Genomic DNA, 16686 nt, shown 5'->3' on the forward strand with positions numbered 1-16686 from the left:
TGGTCCGAAAGCCGAGAAAAGATGTGTCGGGGTGAGCGGCCGTGGGGTCCGCAGCTCGTGCCGCCTCGGCCCGCAGGTGGTCGAGGGCACGGGTCGCCGTGGTCCTGGAGGCGGCGGGGAGCAGCTGCGAAGGGTGCAGCGGGGCCCCGGCCTGACGGCGCTGGCGCCTCGGGGAGACCCGCTGCTGCCGCCGTTTAGAGGGCGTTTAGAGGGCGGCTGGAAGGGCCCGTGAGGAGGACTCCCGGGTTCATGAACCAGGGTATTCGGGAGACAGAGTTGCTTTTGCTTTATTTGAAACCCGGTAATATCAGTATTTGTGGGTCGTGCACTCTGTGGTGGCACTTGGGTGGGGATTTTTGCATTATTTGCTTTAAGGCTCCTGGCACTATAGCAAGTAGAGGTGTCATCAACCTCGTGTCACATATGAAGAAATGGAAGGAGAAAGAGGGTAAGGATGCTTCCGAAGCTTCCAGGTCTGGACTTAAGTCTGGGTCTGGGGCACCTGGGCGGCTCGGGATCCGGGATCGAGTCCCGCATCAGGCCCCCCACAGCGAGCCTGCTTCTCCCTCTGCCTGTGTCTGTGTGTGTATGTCTGTCTGTCATGAATGAATGAATGAATGAATGAATAAATAAATAAATAAATAAAATCGGGTGGGGGGGGATCCCTGGGTGGCTCAGCGGTTGAGCGCCTGCCTTTGGCCCAGGATTTGATCCTGGAGACCCAGGATCGAGTCCCGCATCAGGCTCCCTGCGTGGAGCCTGCTTCTCCCTCTGCCTGTGTCTCTGCCTCTCTCGCTCTCTCTCTGTGTGACTATCATAAATAAATAAAAATTAAAACAAAACCAAAAACGAATAAATAAATAAAATCTTAAAAAAAATACAAATCTCTGTTAGGTTCGAAAATAGTGTTCTCTTTTCCACACTTCACGTTCTCCAGAAGCAGAACAGGTGTTTGGAGAAAGATGGCCATCTTTGGCTTGAAGACGCCTATGTGGAGTTCAGGTGGACTTGCCAATAAGTCATCTGAAAGTAGGCCTATTGCTCAAGAAAGTGGTTTGTACAGGAGACCGAGATTTGAGAGTCATTGGCATATGGGTAGTAATGAACACCATGGGAACCCCTTAACCTAAAGTTCAATGATGGGCTTTATGGGAAGGGAGAAAGATCAGTGAAACTCTTATGCAGATTTTTGTATATTTGTAAGTAGATTCATTATTTTTCCCCCATAGGGAGAGGGTGCATAGCTTCAGATTGTTAAAGGAGTTCGTGGCTCCGTTAGTCCAGGACATACTAGTGTAGAGTGTAAAAGTAAAAGGGCAAAGTCAGGATACCAGGAAACACTAATTAGAGGGGTAACAGAAGAAAACCTAGCAACAAGACTGGCAGGTTTCAGAAAGGAGAAGGAAATCAGGAGTGTTAGATGTCAGGAATGATGGCCGTTGCTCATATTATTAGGTGCTACAGAAAGATCTTAGCGAGGTTCATTTTATTTGATAAATCCAGTGGCCGTGACTGCCAGAGGAATTTCAGTGGAGTAGGGTACGGGGGGTGGAATTTTGATAAGTAGATACTCCGAGGGTGAAACAAACTTCCCGAGGACAGAGGCTTCATCTGCTTGTTCACTGCATCCCCAGCACTTTACTATATTCCTGCCACAGAGCCGGGGGGCGGTGGGGGTGGGGGGACCAGTACATGTTTGCTGAGTAGATGCCGAAGTGTGGATCGTTAATAACCAGCTGCCGGTAGCCGCTGCTGCTTTCCAGGCTGCGTAGCTCCTGGCATCTAGCTACCCAACACCTGGGCTGGGAGAGGAGTAGGGTCTGTACTGCGTGAGGGGAGACACTGACCCTCGGGCCCAAACTGCCTGCTGCCATACAACTACCTGCAGTGGTGACTATGGGATCAAACCCGGGATTTGTCTGGCTCCGAAACCCCTATGCCTTCCACAACAATACAGCGCGGAAGACGAAGGGGTGAGTAGCTGTCTCTCCGCTTACTTCGGTTCACTCCTGCCTGCTTCTCCCTTTCACTCTCTCTCAGATTGTGCTGCTGCTTCAGATAAGCCAGGACCTCGGCAAAACTGTAGAAATGGATCCGTTCACCAGATTACGAGACTATTCAGAGGCCAGCCAGTATATCACATCCTTGGGGGTTTTCTTTCTCATCTCACGCATTCAGCTGCGTGCATTGATGTTTTTTGGTAAATCTATGCCTTCCTTTTGATTCTAGAACACGCTGATTCTGAGTAACAAAAAGACGCATACTAATGCAACCAAAGGAACGAAGGAACATCTAGTAATGGCTAAGTGCTCAGTTTGGAAAGACTGTTGCATCGTAGCTAATTCTTTCTGTAAAGGTAGTAGGATTATAAAACCAAAAGACAAGATGGACTATTTTCTGCTCAACCAAGCATATCTAAAGCACAGTAGAAGTTTGAAGACAATATTTTGTGTTATTTTAATAAACTCTGCATGGAACTATTACTAACAACTCTGCATGTTGTTGTTGCAAGAAAACAACATGCAAAATGATAATAGAAATGTAAGAAGGGTGTGGATGAAAGTAAAAATCTGTGAACACTTGGTTTTTATTATTGGACTCTGTCACAGAGCTTGACTATTATCACAACTTTTAAGTTCCTTATGACAGTGATGCAATATCTTTTTAGTATTTGATACATTAAGATAGGCATATATATATATATATATATAGCCATTTCTAGAAAACTCAAACTTTTCCTGGAAACACCGTATGTGTTCTAGCCATCTATTGCTGCCCTTATTTTCAGTTTGAACGTGATTCATACAATCAGTGGACTTTACTTGTGATATTAGAAATAACAATTACCTATCTGCTCATCTCTCTGCCTCTTTCTCATTACAATGGAGACCATGATTTTATCTACTTTTTTAACAAAGATTTTATTTATTTTTTAGAGAGGGAGAGAGCGAGCTAGGGAGCGCATACGAGCTGGGAGAGGGACAAGCAGACTGTGCTGAGTGTGGAACCCGATGTGGGGCTTGATCTCAGGACCCTGAGCTGAGATCAAGAGTCAGATACTTAATTGACGGAGCCTCCCAGGTGCCCCAGATATTATCTACTTTATAGATATATTTAGAAGATTATATGAGATAATCCATGTAAAGGATTTAGCGTGGTACACAGTACTTAGTGTGCAATAAATGTCATCTGAGATCATCTTTATTATCATTATCAGCATTATTGTCATCATTGAACTCCTCTGAACTTCATACTTGTAGCTCTGGTTTCCATATATTTGCACAGTGCTTGTTGGGGCGATACAATAATGTTCTCTTACGTGAGATTGACCGGGAGGAAGAAAGGGATGGTAGCAGTGGGGCTTGCATCATGTACATTACTCCAGTTGTAGATAATCAGAATCTATGAAGGGTTTAGGAGGCTGCATTTTCAGAAATTCTTCAGGAAATTTTTATAAGAACTAGAATTTGAGGAACCTAAATTGAAAATAACTTTACCGTAAATTGAAAGGCTCTGCATTAGCAGCTGGAGACAAAAACCCATTTCACAACCCATCCCTTACTAATGCAGCACACCACCACAAAAAAATAAATATTTTTTTTATTTTTTTATAAATAAAAGATAGGGCAGCCCGGGTGGCTCAGCCGTTTAGTGCCTGCCTTCAGCCCAGGGCCTGATCCTGGGATCCCCAGATCGAGTCCCACGTCGGGCTCCCTGCATGGAGCCTGCTCCTCCCTCTGCCTGTGTCTCTGCCTCTCTCTCTCTGTCTCTCAATAATAAATAAATAAAATCTAAAAAAAAAAAAAAAAAAAAAAAGAAGCTTTAAAAATCAGTAAATGAAAGAGAAACTGTCAGGGAAACATGTAACACATACTTTGAACACCAGGTGTCACTACTCCACAATTTAAACACAAACCTGAGCCATAACAGCAAAAGAGATTACAAGAACATTTTCTAAATTTCAAATATAAAGATCTAGGGAAAGTGAACTCTGAATTAAACAAATTTGGATTTTATCAAAAGTCTCGAGGACATCGAAATGGCTTACAAAGGGTAGTAGTTGGGTGCGTGTGAATAAACCTACCTTAGAAGAATGATGTCTCACTGTACTTGGGGAAATATAGGGAATGTTCTGTGCTTTAAAAAATCAAACTGGACTCTATTGTCTGAAAGTATGTAAGACGGCTCAGTGACTCAGAATATCGTCATTTTCCTGGCCTTATGTCAATTAAAAGTCCTTGTGGGGTCCACACGAACATTTTATCTGTGGACGTTGTACCATACTGGGAGATTTGGATTCAAGTTCTTTTTCCTACAGTTTCATGTGGATCACCATGACAAATCCTTAATATCTGTGAGCCTTGAGACAGGCATAAAAATATCCACATAACGGTTGTCATTAGGAGAATCCAGATAACAAATATGAAATATTGAAGTTTTAAATAAATGCAGAGTATTATTTGAATGCTTACAATGTCGGGCCCTTGTTTTGATACTGGTCTCTGGACCCCACCAAGACACCATTTTCATAAAAGTGACTCCATTTCTGCTAGGAGCCTAGTCATTTTCTCCAACAAGGTCTTTTATTCCATTTCAAGTAGAGTTGCCTGATAAAATACACGACACTCAGGTGAATTTGAGTTTCAGATAAACAATGAGTAATTTTTTTAGTGTAAGTATGCCCTAAATTTTACATGGCAATCCGGCACATCTAACTCCAAAGCAAACTGAGAAAGCTGTCCCGTTTTCATATGTCTACACTCATCTAATTGCTCACATCTTCTATTTTGCCTGGTACAGAAGAGGCCTGACTCAGACAGTAATGCTTTGAGAGAATTTATTGCCATCTAATAGCTTGTATCTTTGGAATTTTGTCACACTTCCTGTCTAGAAATGGCTTGCTTGGGCTTATACTCTAAAGATTGCTTGGAAGGAGATGGGGTCTCTGAAGTAATTAATCCTTGGAATTATTTTTGTCATATTCTGTTGAGTTTTGATTATTCATTAACATCTCTTTCTCGGGGATCCCTGGGTGGGTCAGCGGTTTAGCACCTGCCTTTGGCCCGGGGCGTGACCCTGGAGACCGGGGATCAAGGCCCACGTTGGGCTCCCTGCGTGGAGCCTGCTTCTCCCTCTGCCTGTGTCTCTGCCTCTCTCTCTCTCTCTGTGTCTCTCATAAATAAATAAATAAAATCTTAAAAAAACATCTCTTTCTCTTTCCCACTGTGTGGTTGAAGGAGGGAAAGGGTGAATCTACAAAATGAACCAATTGTAAAGCCAATCAAATGCTGGTGTTATGAACAATTTGGGTGCATTTCTAAAACAGCCCTCTCTTCCCAGTTATATCTCATGCGGCAAAGTGTATGCACTCTGTAGACGGGATCCATACTCCAATAATAGAAGATAGTGAGAAGGAAAAGTGGGGAGTCAGATGTATGCTGAGGGTCAAGAGTCATCCTGGGGTGTCTGGGTGGCTCAGTTGGTTAAGCACCTGACTCTGGATTTTTGGCTCAGGTCATGATCTCAGGTCAAGCCCGGCGTGGGGCTCCGCACTGGACAGGGAGACTGCTTGGGATTTTTCCTCTCCCTCTGCCTGCCCCCCTCCTCTAAAAAAGAGAGAGAGAGAGAAAAGGAAAAAGTCATCCCGGGGAGCAGTTTACAGAGTTTGCAGTTTCAAAGCACTTGAGGGCAATCCACAGAATGGGATTTTAACTCTCATAAAATAAATTCATTATTACATTTTCACCGGTATGCCCTGGAGTAGAGTGAGGAATCACACTAGGAATCCTGACGTGAACAGCTAGGTCTACCTGGAAGCCCTTGGAAGGGCTTTGCAGAAAAAATGTCACTTTTTGGGCTCAGCTAGTGTTAGCATGCACTTGCCTGTGGACGTTAGGTGGCGATATAGGACAACGCGACGACTTGAGGATTTGCGGTGGGTGTGCTGCATTAGTAGGGGATGAGTTGTGAAATGGGTTTTTGTTTCCTGCTGTTAATGCAGAGCCTTTCAATTTATGGTAGAATGTTCTTTCGGCTGTGATCTTATGAAACTTCAACAGGGACAGGAACCATGTCAGATCCACTTCTGGGCATTGCCTTTCTCCCCCTTCCCTTCCAGGACTGATTACCTCACACTCCTGCAAAGCACTTAATTAGTCTCATCAGGCATTCAAACTTGATACCTATGTTCCAATATAGATACAGAGATGATGAAGCTGCTTAATTGGTATTTGGGGCCATTAGAGGGAGCCAGGAGAGCAGCCCTGCGCTGAGGTGCTGTGAGCCACAAGCGAGGGTAGGACTGTATTCCTGGGCTGTGTGTTCCTGTCACTAAGAACACTTGCCAGTCTGCTGATGGATTGCGGTGGGAATATCCCTTGGACACCCTGAAGACCCAGTGCCCTGTCATTTGAGCACAGCAGCCACTTTACCAGCCCACAGGAGTATCAGTGATTGTATTACTCTAAGCTTCCTCTTACATGGTTTGATGATGTTTGGTGGCATCAGTGATGCATGTTAATTGCTTAAAGAAGCTTTTGTCTTTTAAAAATCAATAAAATCTTGGATTAGGTATATTTCTTCTCTATTTTAATTTTTATTGATATTTCTGAGTTCCCAGGGAAATGACATGCATAGCAAATGATCACTGAAACATTTTTCTCTATTGCTTTGGGAGATCTCTGCACTCCCTCTTGTGTTTATGCCCTTTCTCTTGCCTGAATAAAAGAGAATAATTTAGTTAGAATTTAGGGGAGAAATTTATCAAGCCTACATTTTCAACAAAAATCTGGGATTCAACCTAATTTTTATGCCCCAACTTTTATTGCTCCACCTGCTTTGCATGTTCAGCTTTATCTTTAGCCATCTTCTGGCATCACCTACATTTAGCTAAGCAGGCTGTTGATTCCCACCTGAATTTTCCTCATCAACAGCTGGTATTGCCCCTCTTCTCTCTCTCTCTTTATATGTATGATTAGTCTTTCAGTATTCAAATCCAATGCCTCTCCTTCATGAAGCTCTGGATAACACACTAATCTTCCGTTTTCCTGGACTCGTATATAATATTATTCAGGTTCGCTCATAATTACCACCTAGTCTCAGTTGCTTTCTAATTTGTTTGCACACACACACACACACACACACACACAACTAACTAGACTCTGAGCTTTTTGAGAGCGAGGACTGTGGCTCCGTGACATCTACCAGTAGGGTGCATGTATATACATATTCAGTAGATCTTCTGCCTGGGTCTATGATCCCAGAGCCGAAAACACAGTAAGTATTCGATAAATGCTTGTTGAAGCAGCTGAAACGTGGGTGTAAGCTACTGTGTTGAAGTACTAGATCTCTAGTAGATCTAATATCAGATTGCGACACCTAGTGTAAATCTTGGTAGACGTCAGGAGAGACCTTCCAAGAGATAGCTTAGGCCTTATGTCTTCCATGACAAATTCCCAAGGCCAGTGCAATCCTCTTTTCTCCTCCTTGTCCTGATTTCTCCTCCTGAGTCTCAGTTACTAAATTGTATCTACCATTACCGTATCTACATTGGGCGAGTGCCTAAGGTACATTTCTGTAGACTGGAGTAAATAATGGTATCTACCTATTATGGTTGTGATGATTAAAATATTTAATATATAAAAAGTACTTAGAACCTTTTCTGGCATATAATAGGTGATGGATTCTCATTAAAGTTATTGTTGTTGATTCAAGTATAAGATTGTTCATTTTTCTCTGTGCGTAGAGCCTGCCCTATCAACTAGATTATAAACTCTTCAGGGGCAGGAATCATCTTTTGATATTTTAGGATTTATAATGTTTCTTCTTCATTCCAAGTGTTGGTCATTTGTGTCTTTTTTTCCTGATCAATCTGACTAGAGATTTATCGATTTCGTTGATTTTTCTCTTAGTAGTAGGTTTTGTGTTTTTCATGCCATTGATTTTTGCTCTTTATTATTTTCTTCTCCCTGCTTGCTTTTGGTTTAATTTTCCATTCTTTTTCTAATTTCTTAAGGTAGAAGCTTAGTAATTGAGTTGAGACCTTTCTTTTTTTCTAATAGAAGCATTTGCTGTAATTTTCCCTCTAATCTCTGCTTTAGCTTATGTTCCAGAAATTTTGACAATTTGTGTTTTTATTTTTATTCAATTCAAAATATTTTATATTTTTCCTTGTTATTTCTTTTTTATTGATGAGTTATTTAGAAATGTGTTGTTTAATTTTCAAGTATTTGGGAGTTTCCCAAATATCCCTTGTCGATTTTTATTTTAACCCTTTTGCAGACATGAAATAAATATACTTTATAAGATTTCATTTCTCCTAAATTTATTGAGAAATTTTATGGACTCGAATATGATCTCATTTGGTAAATATTCAATACGTGCTTGGAGAATTTGTGTATTCTGCTGTTGTGTATAGTATTTTTAAATGTTTTTTTTAGGTGAGGGTAATTGATAACCTTGTTCAAATTGTCTATGTCCATCCTTTAGACTTTCTGACTACATATTCTATTAATTACTGAAAGAGAGGTGTCAATCTTCAAATATAACTAAGATTTGTCTGTATCTCCTTTCAGTTCTGTCAGTTTTACGTTTTGCATTTGAAAGTTCTGTTAGTAGCTACATACACATGTAGGATTGTTTTGTCTTGTTGATGAATTAACACTTTTCTTATTATGAAACATTCTTCTTTAGTCATACAATATGATTTCATGATATTTCTTGTCCTGAAGTATACTTTTTAAAAAATTAATATTGGCACTCAAATTTTCTTTTGATTAGGGCATGTATTTTTCTGTCCTTTTAAAATACCTGTGCCTTTATATTTAAAGAGTATTTTTTGTCTTTTTGGGGGGGTTCAATACAACAACCTTTGACTTTTAATTGAAATGTTTAGACTATGTATATTTAATGTCATTATACAGATGATTGGATTTAAATCTACCCATCTCATTTTGTTTTCTTTTTTTTAAATTTTTTTTAATCTTTTATTTATTTATGATAGTCACAGAGAGAGAGAGAGAGATTGAGGCAGAGACGCAGGCAGAGGGAGAAGCAGGCTCCATGCACCGGGAGCCCGACGTGGGATTCGATCCCGGGTCTCCAGGATCACGACCTGGGCCAAAGGCGGGCGCCAAAGCACTGCGCCACCCAGGGATCCCTCATTGTTTTCTATTTGCCTCATGTGTTTGTGTTTTTTTTCCTGTTCTTCTTTCTTTTATGGAGATTGATTGAATATTTTTTTAATAATTCTATTTTATTTCCATTGTTGCATTTCACCTTCTTGTTTTGCTTTTTATTATTTTCTCTTGGGTTGATAATATGTAACTTAATTTATCATAGTCTAACTTCAAATAATATTGTCACTTTTTAAAAAAATATTTGTCTATTTATTTGGGAGAGAGAGGTGTGTGTACAAGTGGAAGGGAGGGACAAAGGGAGGGGGAGAGAATCTCAAGCAGTCTCTCTGTTGGGCACAGAGCCTGACATGAGGCTTGATCTCAGGACCCTGAGATTATGATCTGAGCCAAAACCTGAGCCACCAAGGTGCCCCAATATGGTACCTTTTCATATATGGTATTAGAACTTTACAGCAGTGTACTTCCATCTCTTTACCCTTTGTGGTGTTATTGTCATATATTTAACTTCTGCATGCACTATAAACTGCAAACCACATTATTACCATTTTTGCTTTAAACAATCAATTATATTTTGAAGATAGTTTAAAAAATGAGAAAATTGTCTTTTGTATTCCTCCACATAGGTATTGTTTCTGCCTTTCTTCCATCCTCTGTGAAAGTTTAGCTTTCACTGTGGTGTTATTTTTGTTCTGCATAAGAAAATTTCTTTAACATTGTTGGAGTGTAGTTCTATTGATAATGAATCATCTTAATTTTATTCATCTGGAAATGCATATTTATTCACCATTCTTGAAAGATATTTTCCCTTTGTAAAGAACAGTAGGTAGACATTCTCATTTTTTTTCTTTCAGTACATTTGCTTGCATAGGTTCTGATGAAGAGTCTGTGGTCATTCTTCTCTTTATTGCTCTCTATATAATATGTCACAATGTATCTTACTTTTCTGAATGATTTTAGGATTTTTCTTTTCATTCTTAGTTTTCAGCAATTTGATTATGTTGTACCTTGACACGCAGTATCCTTCTGAGAATTCTACTTGATGTTTCCTATATTTCTTTCCCCATCCTGGATTATGGGAAAACAAACTATTCCTAGCCTCATGAGAGCCACGGGGTTTTTCTGACTACTTTTTGTGGTCTCCCCACCCCCCGGCCTTGGGACATTACTTGTGCGCATGCACAGATAAGTATCCAAAGTGTCAAACGGACCTACCGTAGATCTCTGGAGTTCTTTCTTTATGCAGCTTTTTCCTCTGTGGTACTATATTCCATGAGTTCTACCTTTCTTAGCTTATCTGAAATTTTTTTTTGTATATTTTTTTATTGCAGTTCGATTTGCCAACATATAGTATAACACCCGGTGCTCATCCCGACAAGTGCCCCCCCTCAGTGCACCCAATCCCCCCACTCACCTCCCCTTCCACTACCCCTTGTTCATTTCCCAGAGTTAGGAGTCTCTCATGTTCTGTCTCCCTCTCTGATATTTCCCACTCATTTTCTCTCCTTTCTCCTTTAATCCCTTTCACTATTTTTTATATTCCCCAAATGAATAAGACCATATAATGTTTGTCCTTCTCTGATTGACTTACTTCACTCAGCATAATACCCTCCTGCACTATTGGTGGGAATGTGGACTGGTGCAGCCACTCTGGAAAACTGTGGAGGGTCCTCAAAGAGTTAAAAATAGAGCTACCCTAGGACCCAGCAATTGCACTACTGGGTATTTACCCCAAAGGCACAGATGCAGTGAAAGACCGAGACACCTGCACCCCAATGTTCACAGCAGCAATGTCCACAATAGCTAAACTGTGGAAGGAGCCTCTGTGTCCATCGTCAGATGGATAAAGAAGATGTGGTCTATATATACTATGGAATATTACTCAGCCATTAGACACGATGAATACCCACCATTTGCTTCAACGTGGATAGAACTGGAGGGTATGGTGCTGAGTTTATCTGAATTCTGATCTCTGCTCCTTCAGCTCGGTGACTGCTTGTCTCTTGCCTTGAAACTGTCTCCAGGAAGTAAGCTGGTGAATGTTGAGATCACATTGTCATTTTTCTCTTCTCACAGAGAACATAATCTTATAATGCTTCTACTCTAATGTTGTTAAGTCATTGTTCCCTGTATTTTTTAATAATTTTCCAGTGGTTTATAACACAGAGGGTGGTAGTGGTGGTACTAAATCTGTCCTTTTTACTCCATTTTGGCAGAAATGTCTGGATACACTGATGGAGTTTGAAGGTCATTCTTAGTTCTTGATGTATTGCTGCTAAAGACCAGATGAACACCACAGAGTATATGATAGAGGAGAATAGCCAGTATATTAATGATAAGACCCACTTAGGTATATGTAGTCTAGCAGTTCATCTAAGCAATGATAAATAAAAGAATCACAGAGCTCTCTGAATTAGAAAGTTCTTTGAACTGTACATCGACTGTAGTGGAAAAATATCATGAAATGTAGAGTCCTTTTCCCCTACAATCTCCACAAGGTCTTAGAATTTGAGAATATTGCTTTCCTTATTTTGTCTGGAGTAACTGAAGTCCAAAGAGGTCATTACCTTTCTCTCTGGCAGACAATTGGCAGGAAAAGCCAAAGTAGAACTAATATGCCAACTACCTTAATAGTTTGTGTATTGGTATAGGTAAGTGAAAAGCAGCTTTAATCTTCTGACTTCAAATTAGAAGATTATATGTGTAACTTCCTACTGGATAAACACCTTATTACCTTTCAATTCACTTTGTTTAAAAACCGCTTTTCTTTGAATTTTGCTTTGGTATAGTGCTTTAACTTTGGCATAAATCCCTAAAGATTCAGTGCAAAATTTAGTATCTAAGTCTCCCTTAAAAAGAGCACAGCATTTTTATGAACATAGTAATACCATTCAGAAATGATATAAATGTACACACATGAATATATGTATATAGCTGCAGACTCTTTAAAGGATTATAATTTTAACATTTTCTTTTTATTAGTCTTTTAAAGTGCCTTGAATTTTCAGATAAAATTACTCTCTATTATTGTGCACTTAGAGATATTTTTCTAGGTAATAATATGTAAATGCTTCTTCAGAGTTTTGCTATGGCTTTCTAATGTTATGTGGAATAATACATTGGGAGGATTTTTCTGTTTTGTGGCAGTTTTAACTATCTTTATTTATTTTTTTATTTTTTTAATTTTTATTTATTTATGATAGTCACATAGAGAGAGAGAGAGAGAGAGAGAGGCAGAGACACAGGCAGAGGGAGAAGCAGGCTCCATGCACCGGGAGCCCGATGTGGGATTCGATCCCGGGTCTCCAGGTTCACGCCCTGGGCCAAAGGCAGGCGCTAAACTGCTGCGCCACCCAGGGATCCCAGTTTTAACTATCTTTAAAAAATAGTTTAAATCCCCAGTTATAATATCTTAGTGTTAAATAATTTTTTAAATGTTCTGCAAAATCACCTTAGAATTATCAGAAAAATTTTCTTATATTGGCCCATTGCAAATTTTAACCATAATTCTTAATAAATTTCTCTTTGATATGAATTTATAATTCTAATTATAATGAATCTGCTTTTCTAAGGAACCATTAAAAACAAATAGTCCAATTACAGGTTTATTTTAAAAATGAATGAATAAGGAAAGCTTTTTAGCCCCTTAAGAAGCTATTGCTCTTTTTACAGAATGTCAAGAAAGCAATCAGTCTTCCTTTGATTAGGCTTATGCCGCCTTTTTCCTTCACATGTCTGGAGTCTTTTCACTTGCTAGGGAAAAATTAGAAAGCTCTGGGGGCAGTGAGAGATAACAGCTAAAGATTTCTGAAGGATTTGGTGATAAAGAAACAGGAATGACTCAGATAGCCATTGCACTAAGAATTTCAGTGTGTGGGCTATGCTCCTACAGTCGTACCATGAGCTGGTCCTGATGATTAGGTGTTAGATCTAGATTTTATATAGGTAAGAATGAAGATGCTAGTGTGTTTAACAAAAGCAGATACTCATGAACAGAAATAGTGAGATTTTCAGTAGCTTTCATACTGACCTGTTTGTCTTTTTTTTTTTTTTTTTAATTTTTTTTTTTTTTTTTTTTTTTTTATTTATGATAGGCACACAGTGAGAGAGAGAGAGGCAGAGACACAGGCAGAGGGAGAAGCAGGCTCCATGCACCGGGAGCCCGACGTGGGATTCGATCCCGGGTCTCCAGGATCGCGCCCTGGGCTAAAGGCAGGCGCCAAACCGCTGCGCCACCCAGGGATCCCTGACCTGTTTGTCTTTATTTTACTTGACCATCCACCAGAAAACATGGATAGATGATACAAAGTTTTAATTGTGTTAAAGATTATGTTTTCTTGTATGTTATATTGAGAATAATTTTTCTGTGAGGACAATGTCATAAGCTGAGTTGCAAAAAGTAGTTCAAAGTCTTAACATATACTTTTAAGATCCTTCACTCTAGAACTATGTCTGAGGAAAGTTTTACATAAAATTAAGGTCAAACATTTTCAGATTGCCTGACAATATATAATCCCTCTGTAAATAAGCACTTAAATAACTGATTTACTATAAACTGTTTTCTTTAGCATCTCTTTTATGTTCAACATTGTGGTGTAGGTATAGGGATACAGACAGTTAGCATGTATGTCTCCCTATCAATGGGCTAGATCCCATTTACAAGATCAATGAAAAGAGACATTCAAATGGAAAATATTTTTAGCACTATGTTTAGCCCTACTCTGGAGGATGTTGATAATGCTTTTCCAACCACCTGCCTTGACTATGCTCAGTCCACTTCTGGTCCCACCTACCACCAGTATCCTATGGTCCTGGGATCGAGCCCGTATCAAGTTACCTGCTCAGTGGAGAGCCTGCTTCTCCCTCTCCCTCTGCTGCTTCCCCTGATTGTGCTCTCTTGCTCACTCTCTCTATCAAATAAATAAATAAAATCTTAAAAAACAAAATAATCACAATGATTGAGATATTTTCAACCCCAACACTGAAATAAGAGAACAATGGAAGTAAATGTCTTCAAAATTTTGAGAGGAAATTATCTGCAATCTAGAATTCTATATGCAGTAAAAGTGACAAAATGTAAAGGCAGACACTTAACCAACTGAGTCACGTAGGCACCCTGTGATTCTTTCTTTCTTTTTTTTTTTTTAAAGATTGTATTTATTCATGAGAGAGAGAGAGAGAGAGGCGGAGACACAGGCAGAGGGAGAAGCAGGCTCCATGCAGGGAGCCTGATGTGGGACTCAATCCCGGGACTCTAAGATCTCGCCCTGGGCCAAAGGCCGGCGTTTAACTTCTGAGCCACCCAGGGATCCCCGCCCCGTGATTCTTGAAACTTTATGTGAAATTCTTTTCTCCTTCCTTTCTGGACCCTTATTGGATTGTTGTTTTTTTCTTCCCCCAACCGTGCTCTAAAATTTCACTGTGATGACATTTGTTGTGTGGCTTAATTTCCTTTGTATTCACTGGGCTCTTTCAATCTGGAAACTCATGTCCGTTAACTTTGGAAAATTTTCTTGAATTCTTTCTTTGATAACTTTCTTCCCTCCACCTCCCTTTGTTCTCAATGAATACCTAACATTCAAATGTCTGATTTCTTGTGTTCTTCTCATTTCATTATTTTTCTTTTGTATTTCCATTATTTAATTTTTTGTCCTGTTTTTGAAATATGTCCTCAGTTTTTCTTCCAGCCTTTATTAAGCTTTCCTATGGGTATGGCAATGAATAATTATTTAGACTAAGAAAATAAAATTTTGAAAGCTGACAAATACTATAAGGATATTATTTTCTTGCCATATTCTGCAATAATATTTGCTATTAGTTTGAAGTAATGGACTGCATTAATAAAGATCACAGAGAAGTATATTATTTTTTATTGGCATTGCTTATCAAATCCAGCGGTCACTTTATTTATTTATTTTAAAGATCTTATTTATTGGGATAGATATAGAGCACGAGCAGGGGGAGGGGCAGCTGAAGAAGGAGAGGGACAACTGCTCACCAGCTCCCTGGTGAGCTCGGAGCCTGACAATGCAGGGCTAGATCCCAGGACACGGAGACTGTGACCTGAGCCAGAGTCAGATGCTTAACTGACAGAGCCACCCAGGTACCCCTAGCAATTATTTTATTATCTTCTTACTCGGTTGCTTAGCAGCATTTGACATGGTTGGCCATTCCCTAATTCTTGAAACACTTATTTTCTTCTCTCAGTCTCAGTGACACCATGCTTCTATTTCACTGGTTGATCCTGCTCAGTATTTTTTGCAGTTGAATACCTAGGGTATTTGATTTTTCTATACCAGCTTTATTGAGTTATAATCCATATACCATGAAGTTCATCCTTACAAACTATGTAATTCAGTATTTATTGTTATACACAAAGTTGTACAATATCCCTGTCTCATTTTAGAACATTTTACTCAACTCCAAAACCAACTACATACCTATTAGCAATCATTCCCCATTATTCCTCCTCTTCCAACCCATAGCAACTACTAATCTACTTTTTATCTTTATGGATTTGCTTATTCTGAACACTTCAAACATAATAATATAATTTGGAATCTCACAAATATGTGAAAATTAAACAACACATTCCTGAACCACCAACAGGTCAAATAATAAATCAAAAGGAAAATTAGAAAATAATCTAGAGATAAATGGCAATAGAACATACTAAAGCCAAAGGATGTAACAAAAGCAGTACTATGGGAAACTATTAGTGATAGGACTACATTAAACAAAAAAAAAGATCTCAAACAACTTACTCTTGCATATCAAGGAAGTAGAAAAAGAAGAACAAATTAATCCCAAACTTAGAAGAAGGAAGGGAATGATAAAGATTCAAGCAGAAATAAATGAAATTGAGAATAGAAAGTAGAAATAGAAAAATTTAATGAAAATAGAAATTATTTTTTTGAAAAGATATACAAAATTGATAGGCTTTGGCTAGACTATGAAAAAAAGACTCAAATAAAGTCAGACATAAAAAGCAGGCATTACAACTGTTGCCACATAAATCAAAAGAGATTGTTATGAACAATTATACACCAACAGATTGGATAACCAAGAAGAAATGGATACATTCCTAGAAAAAAAGTGGGTATTTTCCTAGAAACATACAACCTACCAAAGTTGAATCAGTAGTCAAAAACCTTCCAGCAAAGAAAAGTGCAGGACCTGGAGGCATCACTAGTGAATTCTACCAAACAGTCAAGAAGAATTAACATCAATCCTCAAAGTAATAAAAAATTAAAGAGGAAACAATGCTCCTAAATTCATTTTATGAGATCAGCATTACTCTAACAGCAAAACCAGGTAAAGATATCACAGGAAAATTATAGGTCAATATAAATGCAAAAATCATCAACAAAATACTACCAAAATGAATCAACAACAAATTACAATGGTTACACACCATGATCAAATGGAATTTATTCCTAGGTAGCAAGGATGTTTCAACATACAAAAACTGATTAATGTGATATACCATGTTAACAGAATAAAGAATAAAAATTACATAATCATCTCAATGGATGCAGAAAATGTGTTTTTT

This window comes from Canis lupus, chromosome 19 (assembly GCF_003254725.2).
Source record: "Canis lupus dingo isolate Sandy chromosome 19, ASM325472v2, whole genome shotgun sequence".
Taxonomy (NCBI): domain Eukaryota; kingdom Metazoa; phylum Chordata; class Mammalia; order Carnivora; family Canidae; genus Canis; species Canis lupus.